This window comes from Ailuropoda melanoleuca, unplaced genomic scaffold (assembly GCF_002007445.2).
Source record: "Ailuropoda melanoleuca isolate Jingjing unplaced genomic scaffold, ASM200744v2 unplaced-scaffold1744, whole genome shotgun sequence".
NCBI classification, from domain to species: Eukaryota; Metazoa; Chordata; class Mammalia; order Carnivora; family Ursidae; genus Ailuropoda; species Ailuropoda melanoleuca.
In genome coordinates this window covers 255-10,975 of record NW_023186548.1, presented here as the reverse complement: position 1 = coordinate 10,975, position 10,721 = coordinate 255, and the positions used below count along the sequence as shown (strand labels likewise).

General features: G+C 39.8%; 1 non-coding gene across 1 annotated transcript; it reads right to left on the bottom strand.

The window, feature by feature from the left end:
* Nucleotides 1-777: 777 nt before the first annotated feature.
* LOC117797889 lies at nt 778-882 on the bottom strand. Its single transcript, XR_004622728.1, has one exon. It is a non-coding gene; the product is annotated as a U6 spliceosomal RNA (small nuclear RNA).
* Between the last annotated feature and the right edge of the window lie 9,839 nt (nt 883-10,721).

The following is a 10,721-nucleotide window of genomic DNA, read 5'->3' as shown; positions in this document are numbered from 1 at the left end:
AGTGAAGAAAGAGAAGGGAAAGTGCTCACCAATTTTGCACCGAAGCTCAGAGTCCCATGTTTGGGTGCCATTATGATGAGGTTGGGGACTATACGTGAGGCTCAGTGGGGTGGGGTCTGGAGCCGACGACCAAGAAAGAATTCTTGAGGTGGCTTTGGTGCAAAATGGTGGTTTATTAAGGCACAGGGACAGGACCCATGGGCAGAAAGACCTGCTGCCTTGGGGTTGTGAGGAATGGCCTATTTTATATCCTCAAGTGGGGAGGGGGCTAGGGATAGCGTAAGTCTCTAAGGAATTTTGGAAGCAAGGTCTCCAGGACCTTGAGGGGGCTAGCTACTGTTGGGAAAGGGTCATTTATTACCATCTAATAAAACCTTAGTCATGAGACCCTTCCAATGTATATCAGCGGGCCATATGCTTGGGGGATGATTGCCAACACGTATCTTGGTGGGGGGGCGGTTAGAGATAAAGGAAGTTTCCAAAGGAATTTTTATATGTTAAAGTAGACTTACAGGATCTTGGTGGAGGGGAGGGGATCAGGCCAGGATTGCCTTTTGCCCTTAGCAAAATATTAACATTGAGGCAGCTGAGTTCCTAGAGGAATGTCACCATGCCTGTTTCAAGGACTTGTCAATGGGCTGTAGGTAGTAAGGACTGTTTCTTTGCCCTTTAGGTCAGAGGAGTGCCTAAGGAATGTTGCATACATCCCATGGGGTGGGGGGGGTTGCAGGGTGTCAGCTTCTGCTTTGTCTTCAGCTTGCCTTCCATTCCCTCATCAGTATGATGTGAGGTAGAGATGAATTTGCATGTCATCCTTGTACAGTGGCCATGCTAATCTCTGTATCATTCCAATTTTAGTATATGTGCTGCCGAAGGGAGCACGGTGCGAGGTAGAGATGTAACTATTTTTTTCCCAGATGGATAAACAACTGTTCACACACCATTTACAGAACAACCATTCTTTCCGTCTCTCTTTATGTTTGTGTTACTGTCCCAATACCATACTGAAACTTTATGGAATATTTGGCTCTTGATAAGGCAAGTCCTTCCACTATGTAATTATCTTCCAAAACTTTTCTGGCTCTTCTGGTCCATTTTATCTTCCAACTGAGAATTAGAATGAGCTAGTCAATTCTATTATTAAAATTGATGCTGGTATTCTGATTGAGATGGCCTAGAATTTATAGATTATTTTAGGAAAAAAGTGACATTTGGGGACACCTGGCTGGTTCAGTGGGAAGAACGTGGGACTCGCCCCATGTTGGGTGTAGAGATTACATAAACAAACAAACAAACTTTAAATATATAGAGAGAGGTACAATTATTCTTAGTTTTTAAATGTAGAAAATAAGACCAGAAAAGGCATTAGAAGTCTTTGCCCAATGTAACACAGCAAATGGAAAGCATGGATTTGTACCCACAAAGATAGCTTCTGAGTCTACAAGTTTAGTCACTATGATACATTGCTACTTCTGCACCCTTTTTTTTTTAATTTTGTTGTATTTTTCCCTCTCTCTTCAGGCATTTTAAATCAGTTTTCTTCATCTATTTAATTATATACGGAAAAGTCAGTATTCTCCCTCCACTTCATCCTCTAACCCAGTTCAGTGTTAACAAGGTGATGAACATCTTTCTATAATGTTCTCCAGGATTTATATAAGTATTTGCAAACATACAAAAGTATATATAAAGTTTCATGTTTTCATTATTTTATTATAAATCATTTTACTTTTTTATATGAAAATTTATGATGGATATCACTTCAGAACAGTAGATAAACAGCAAACTCATTCCTTGTAAGAGTTAAAGTATCTTCCATTGTATGATAGGATACAAAAGGATAATAATAATTTAAGATGTTGTAATACTTTCATCACCAAAACTAAAGCTTCAGTAAATTACTTTTACTTGTATCTTTAAGACTTGTTACTAGAGAAGGCCCCAAGATTCACCTCTGATTTACGTTCGGGCTCTGACTGACCAGGAAGTGAAAGTTGAGGCATAGTTGCAAAATCCCTAAGTGTTGAAAGCGTGCTACAACACACATCATCTGCAAAGACTAGGGAATTGTTTTTGGTTCCGGGTAAAGAAAATTTCTATTGATCCCTAGTTTCCCACAAACCAATAGAACAGAGATTTCCATGGCCATGTATGACAAAGGATTTAGACTTTAAAAATTAGTTCAGAAAAGCCACTAAATAAATGAATATCAAGAAGTATAACAAGCAGTCAAAGTAAACCCTGGGCAAGGGGGCAAATATAATCTCCAGAGTTGCCACATTATAATATTCAGGAGTTCTGGTTTTCAACAAAAAATTATAAGGAAAGTGTCCTTCAGGCTGAAATGAAATGTCACTAGACAATAACTCAATCCACATGAAGAAATAAAGAACACCAGTTAAGATAACTATATAAGTAGATGTAAAAGTCAGTGTTCATATATTTTTGGTCTGTAAATTGTCTTAATTCCTATATGAATTAAAAGACAACTGTATGAAGCAATAATTATAAATCTATGTTAATGGCACACAAGTATAAAGACTTAATTTGTGACAATAACAAGAAAAGGAGGGGAACAGAGCTGTAAAGGAAGAGAGTTTTTGTATACTACTGAGGCAAAGTTATTATTATTTCAAGCTAGATTATTATAAATTTAAGATGTCAGTTGTAACAGTAAATCAACAAGGAAACAATGGCTTTGAATGACACACTGGACCAGATGAATTTAACAGATATTTTCAGAACATTCCATCATAAAACAGCAGAATATAAATTGTTTTCAAGTGCACATTCATCTGCAAAGACTAGGGACATTCTCCAGAATAGATCACATATTAGTCCACAAAACAAGCCTCAACAAATTCAAGAAGATCAAAGTCATACCACGCATCTTTTCTGACTACAACACTATGAAACAAGAGGTCAACCCCTAGAAAAAATCTGGAAAGAGCACAAATATATATATGGAGATTAAATAACATGCTACTAAACAAAAAATAGGGCAACCAGTGAATCAAAGAAGAAATTTGAAAGTACATGGATGCAATGGAAATGAAAATACAACAGTTCAAAACCTTTGGGATGTAGCAAAAGCAATTCTAAGAGAGAAGTTTATACCAATATAGGTCTATCTCATGAAGCAAGAAAAATCTCAAATAAATCAACCTAACCTTATACCTGAAGGAGTTATAAAGAGAATGAACAAAACATAAATTCAACAGAAGGAAGGAAATAATAAAGATCAGAGCATAAATAAATATCGAAACTAAAAGAACAATAGAACATATCATTTAAATAAGGAGCCGTGTTATTAGAAAAAAAATCAATAAAATTGATGAACCTTTAGCCCAACTTACCAAGAAAAAAAGAGAATGGACTCAAATAAATAAAATCATAAATGACAGAGGAGAAATAACAACCAACACCACAGAAATACACATAATAATAATAGAGTATTATGAAAAATTATATGCCAACAAATTGGACAACCTATACTCTGAAAACTATAAAACACCAATGGAAGAAATTGAAAACAATACAAAGAAATGGAAAGACATTCCATGCTCATGTACTGGAAGAACAAATATTTTTAAAATGTCTATACTACCCAAAGCAATATACACTTTTAATGTCATCCCTATGAAAACACCAATAGCACTTCTCACAGAACAGAACAAATAATCCTAAAATTTATATGGAACCACAAAAGACCCCAAATAGCCAAAGCAACCTTGAAAAAGAAAAACAAAGTCAGAGGAATCACAATTCCAGAATTCAAGTTATATTACAAAGCTGTAGTAATCAAACAGTATGGAACTGGCACAAAAAAAGATACACAGATCAATGGAACAGAATAGAAAATCCAGAAATAAACGAACAATTATATAGTCAATTAATCTTTGATAAAGCAGGAAAGACTATCGAATGGGAAAAACAGTCTCTTCTACAAATGGTGCTGGGAAAATAGGACAGCAACATGCAAAAGAGTGAAACTAGACAACTTTCTTACACCATACACAAAAATAAATTCAAATAGGTTAAAGACCTAAATGTGAGATCCGAAACCATTAAAAACCAGGAAGAGAGGACAGGCAGTAATTTCTCTGACATTGGCTATAGCAACTTTTTTATAGATAGGTGCCCTGGGGGAAGGGAAACAAACAAAACTATTGAGACTCCATTAAAATAAAAGGCTTCTGTGTAGTAAAGGAAACAATCAACAAAACTAAAAGGCAACCTACTGAATGGGAGAAGATATTTACAAATGACACATCCAATAAAGGGTTAATATCCAAAATATATAAAGAACTTCTACAAATTAACAGCCAAAACACAAATAAACCAATTAAAAAATGGACAGAAGACACGAACAGATATTTCTCCAAAGAAGACATACAGATGGCCAACAGACACAGGAAAAGATGCTCATCATCACTCATCATCTGGGAAATGCAATCAAACCAAAATGAGAGATCACCTCACACCTGTCAGAATAGCTAAAATCAGGGAGTTAAGATGGCGGATTAGTAGGGGACCCCTTTTTCAGCCGGTCCTCTGAGTCGAGCTAGATAGGTCCCAGACCAGCCTGAACATCCACGAAATCAGCCTGACACAGGAAGATACATCTGGATCTCTATAATGAACATCTCCAGTGCTGAGTATTGAGGTAGGAAGCGGGGAGCCATGAAACCGGGCACAATATTGGAAAATAAATGGAAGGGGGAGGAAGCTGCTGCGTTCGGGCACCGGGAAGCCGTAGCGCCTACACCGGGGAGCGGCGGACTTGCGGACCGGCACCTGCGATGGAACAGACTAGGACTGTGAGTGGGGAGCACGCACCACCAGACTTCTCACGGAACTCCAGTGCGCTAACTGGAACCAGACCGAGACCAGAAGCTCCAGGAGCTCGCGGGGGCAGCTGGCGGCTGGTGGCTGGTGGCTGGTGGTATTAGAAACACAAAGGACAGAAATGTGCCGGCCCTGGAAGTGAGGGCTGGGATGCCGGGTGTGGGGCGCACATCCCGGGACACTGCAGGGTTGAGCAGCACCAACAGAAACAGAGTTATAGTGGCCAGAACATCAGTGGAGAACATTCCGTGATCCCTCTGTTCTGAGACAGAGGCTGAGATTCGGCCACTGCTGCTCTGACTCTCCAAAGAGGCACAGCAAACTGCCAGGGAAAGCTGCCAGAGAACAAAAGCCTTGAAACACTGGCTCACAGGGTGCCCATCCCCATCCCCCCTACCCAAACAGGGTTGCATGAGTATTGGCGCAGCAGGCCCCTACCCCAGAAGGCAGGCTGAAAAATCAAGAAGCCCACATCCCTAAGATCCCTATAATACAAGGGTGCATGGCCTGGGTCCCGGTCAATAATTTGGGCTCTTCACAACCCCACAACCTCTCCTCATCAGAATGATGAGAAGGAGAAATCCCCCCAGGCAAAGAAAAGACAATGAGTCTGTGGCCTCTACCACAGAACTAATGGATGTGGATGTAACCAAATTATCAGAAATGGAATTCAGAGTAACAATGGTCAAAATGATGAGTAGACTTGAAAAAATTATTAACGAAAATGTTACTGAGAATATAGAATCTCTAGGGGGGAAATGAGAGTGAATCTGGCAGAAATTAAAAATTCTATGAGCCACATGCAGTCAAAACTGGAGGCTCTGAGGGCCACAGTAAATGAGGCAGAGGAACGTATTACCGAATTGGAGGATGGGTTAGTAGAAGAAAAACCGAAAATAGAAGCTGGACTTAAAAAAAAGCCACGCCCACGAATGTAGGTTATGGGAGATTACCGACTCAATATAACGATCCAATGTCAGAATCATTGGCATCCCCGAGGGGGTGGAGAAAAACAGAGGTCTAGAAGAAATATTTGAACAAATTGTAGCTGAAAACTTCCCTAATCTAGCAAGGGAAACAAACATTTGTGTCCAAGAGGCAGAGAGGACCCCTCCCAAGCTCAGCCATGACAAACCTACGCCACGTCATGTCATAGTGCAATTCACAAATATTAGATCAAAGGATACAGTATTGAAAGCAGCCAGGGCAAAGAAATTTCTCACATACCAAGGCAAAGGTATCAGAATTACGTCAGACCTGTCTACACAGACCTGGAATGAAAGGGTTTGGGGAGGCATTTTTAAAGCTCTTTCAGAGAAAAACATGCAGCCAAGGATCCTTTATCCAGCAAGGCTGTCATTCAGATTTGATGGAGAAATAAAAACCTTCCAGAATCGCCAGTCATTAACCAATTTCATAACCATGAAACCAGCCCTACAGGAGATATTAAGGGGGGTTCTATAAAGGTAAAAATGCCCCAAGAGTGATACAGAACAGAAAGTCACAGCCGATACAAACAAAGACTTTACTGGCAACATGGCACCATTAAAATCATTCTCTCAGTATTCAGTCTCGATGTGAATGGTTTAAATGCTCCCATAAAATGCCACAGGGTTGCAGATTGGAAAAAAGAAATGAGCCATCCATTTGCTGTCTACAACAGACTCATTTTGAACCCAAAGATGCATTCAGACTGAAAGCAAAGGGAAGGAGTACCATCTTTCACGCAAATGGACCTCAAAAGAAAGCTGGGGTAGCAATTCTCATATCAGATAGATTGGATTTTAAACTAAAGACTATAGTTAGAGACACAGAAGGGCACTATATTATTCTTAAAGGATGTATCCAACAAGTGGATATGACAATTATAAATATACATGCCCCCAACAGGGGAGTAGCAAGATACACAAGCCAATCTTAACCAGAATAAAGAGACATATAGATAAAAATATATTAATAGTAGGGGACCTCGACAACCCACTATCAGAAATAGAACACCCTGGCAAAAACTAAGCAAAGAATCAAAGGCTTTGCAAGCCATACTTGACGAGTTGGACCTCATAATATATATAGAACACTACATCCCAGAACCAAAGAATCCTAATTCTATTCTAATGCCCATGGAACATTCTCAAGAATAGACCACGTTCTGGGACACAAAACAGGTCTCAACCGATACCAAAAGACTGAAATTATTCCCTGCATATTCTCAGACCACAACACTCTGAAATTGGAACTCAACCACAAGGAAAAATTTGGAAGAAACTCAAACACTTGGAGACTAAGAACCATCCTGCTCAGGAATGATTCGATAAACCAGGAAATCAAAAAATCAATTAATCAATTTATGGAGACCAACGAGAATGAAAACACAATGGGCCAAAACCTATGGGATACTGCAAAGGCAGTCCTAAGGGGGAAATACATAGCCATCGAAGCCTCACTCAAAAGAATAATCTAAAATGCAGTTTTTATATTCTCACCTCAAGAAGCTGGAACAGCAACAGAGGAACAGGCCTAATCCACGCATGAGAAAGCAGTTGATCAAGATTAGAGCAGAAATCAATAAATTAGAAACCAGGAGTACACTAGAGCAGATCAACAGAGCTAGAAGCTGGGGCTCCTGGGTGGCATGGCGGTTGGGCATCTGCCTTCGGCTCAGGGTGTGATCCCAGCATTATGGGATCGAGCCCCACATCGTGCTCTTCTGCTATGAGCCTGCTTCTTCCTCTCCCACTCCCCCTGCTTGTGTTCCCTCTCTGCTGGCTGTCTCTATCTCTGTTGAATAAGTAAATAAAATCGTAAAAAAAAAAACAGAGCTAGAAGCTGGTTCTTTGAGAGAATTAATAAAATTGACAGACCTCTGGCAAGACTTATCCAAAATAATAGAGAAAGGACCCAAATTAATAAAATTATGAATGAAAAAGGAGAGGTTTCAACCAACACCAATAAATTCAAAAGATTATTAGAAACTTTTATCAACAGCTATATGCCAAAAAATTCAGGATTCTAGAAGAGATGGAGGCCATCCTGGAACCCCATGAGCTACCAAGACTGGAAAAGGAAGAAATTGATTTTTTAAACAGGCCAAAGAGATTGAGTCAGTGATAAACAATCTTCCAAAAAATAAAACTCCAGGCCCAGATAGTTTTCCTGGGGAATTCTACCAAACATTCAAAGAAGAAATAATACCTATTCTCCTAAAGCTATTTCAAAAAATAGAAACAGAAGGAAAGCTAACAAACTCATTCTATGAGGCCAACATTACCTTGATCCCCAAACCAGGCAAAGACCTCAAGAAAAGGAGAAATACAGACCAATTTCCCTAATGAATATGGATGCCAAAATCCTCAACACGATCCTGGCAAATAGAATCCAACAGTACATTAAAAGGATTATTCATCATGACCAACTGGGATTCATCCCTGGGATGCAGGGGTGGTACAACATTCACAAAACTATCAGAGTCTTAGATTTTATTCAGAAACATAAAATCAGAAAACATATGATTCTCTCAATAGATGCAGAAAAAGAATTTGATAAAATACAGCACCTTTCCTGATTAAAACCCATCAGAGTGTAGGAAAAGAGGGTTCATTTCTCAAGCTCATAAAAGCCATCTATGAAAACCCTACTGCAAATATTATTCTCAATGGCGAAAAGCTGGAAGCCTTTCCCTTAAGATCAGGAAAATGACAAGGATGCCCACTCTCGCCACTATTATTCAACATAGTACTAGAAGTCCTTGCAACAGCAATCAGACAACAAAAAGGTATAAAAGGTATCCTACTCGGCAAAGAAGAAGTCAAACTGTCTCTCTTCGCAGGTGACATCATACTTTATATGGAAAACCCAAAAGAATCCACTCCCAAACTATTAGAAGTTACAGAACAATTCAGTAATGTGGCAGGATACAAAATCAATGCCCAGAAATCAGTTGCATTTCTATACATGAACAATGAGACTGAAGAAAGAGAAATTAGGGAATCCATCCCATTTACAATAGCACCAAAAACCATACGTTACCTTGGAATTAACTTAACCAGAGACATAAAGGATCTATATTCTAGAAACTATAAATCACTCTTGAAAGACATTGAGGAAGACACAAAATGATGGAAAAATATTCCACGCACATGGTTCGGAAGAATAAACATATTTAAAATGTCCATGCTACCCAGAGCAATCTACACTTTCAATGCCATCTTGATCAAAATACCAATGACATTTTTCAAAGAACTGGAACAAATAGTCCTTAAATTTGTATGGAACCAGAAAAGGTCCCAAATCGCCAAGAACTGTTGAAAGGAAAAACAAAGCTGGGGACATCACAATGCCGGATTTCGAGCTCTACTACAAAGCTGTGATCACAAAGACAGCATGGTACTGGCACAAAAACAGACACATCGACCAATGGAACAGAATAGAGAACCCAGAAATGGACCCTCGGCTCTTTGGGCAACTAATCTTTGATAAAGCAGGAAAAAACATCCGGTGGAAAAAAGACAGTCTCTTCAATAAATGGTGCTGGGAAAATTGGACAGCTACATGCAAAAGAATGAAACTTGACCACTCTCTCACACCATACACAAAAATAAACTCCAAATGGATGAAAGACCTCAATGTGAGACAGGAATCCATCAAAATTCTAGAGGAGAACATAGGCAACAACTTCTATGACATCGGCCAGAGCAANAGCAACCTTTTTCATGACACATCTCCAAAGGCAAGAGAAACAAAAGATAAAATGAACATGTGGGACTTCATCAAAATAAACAGCTTCTGCACAGCCAAGGAAAGAATNAAAACTAAGAGACAGCCCACGGAATGGGAGAATATATTTGCAAATGATACTACAGATAAAAGACTGGCATCCAAGATCTACAAAGAACTTCTCAAACTCAATATGCGAGAAAGAAATAAACAAATCATAAAATGGGCAGAAGATATGAACAGACACTTTTCCAATGAAGACATACAAATGGCTAACAGACACATGAAAAAATGTTCAAAATCATTAGCCATCAGGGAAATTCAAATCAAAACCACATTAAGATATCACCTTAGGCCAGTTAGAATGGCAAAAATGGACAAGTCAGGAAACAACAAATGTTGGAGAGGATGTGGAGAAAGGGGATCCCTCTTACACTCCTGGTGGAAATGCAAGTTGGTACAGCCACTTTGGAAAACAGTGATCACTTAGAAAGGGACCTTAAAAACAGGTCCCTTAAAAAGTTAAAAATTGAGCTACGGTATGATCCACAATTGCACTACTGGGTATTTACCCCAAAGATACAGACGTAGTGAAGAGAAGGGACATATGGACCCCAATGTTCACAGCAGCATTGTCCACAATAGCTATATTGTGGCAGGAGCCTAGATGCCCTTCAACAGATGACTGGATTAAGAAGATGTGGTCCAGGGCTTTGGGCTCCGGCTCTGGACTCCAACGCAGCATCCTCGTTGCAGCCCTTACGGCTGGCTGCTGCACTTGGTCAGGTGACATTCACCACCACCGTTTTCTTCTTTCATCGACATCGTCGCCACGACCATCACCATCACCATTTCTCTTCCTCCATCAGAGCTCTTCAAGTTCTGCAAAGGCAGACTCTGTTCAGGCATTCATTCAAGGGGAGAGGTCAGAGTTGTCTTAGGAGAGATGCAGGATCTTCTCGTCCTTCAACTCGCCTTGGAAGTAAGAGGATTAACATCATGATTTCCTTGGAGGTTAAGATGGCGGAGGAGTAGGGGACCCCTTTTTCAGCCGGTCCCCTGAGTTGAGCTGGATAGGTACCAGACCAGCAGGAATATCCACGGAATCAGCCTGAGACGCAGGAAGATACATCTGGATCTCTACAAATGAACATCTCCAG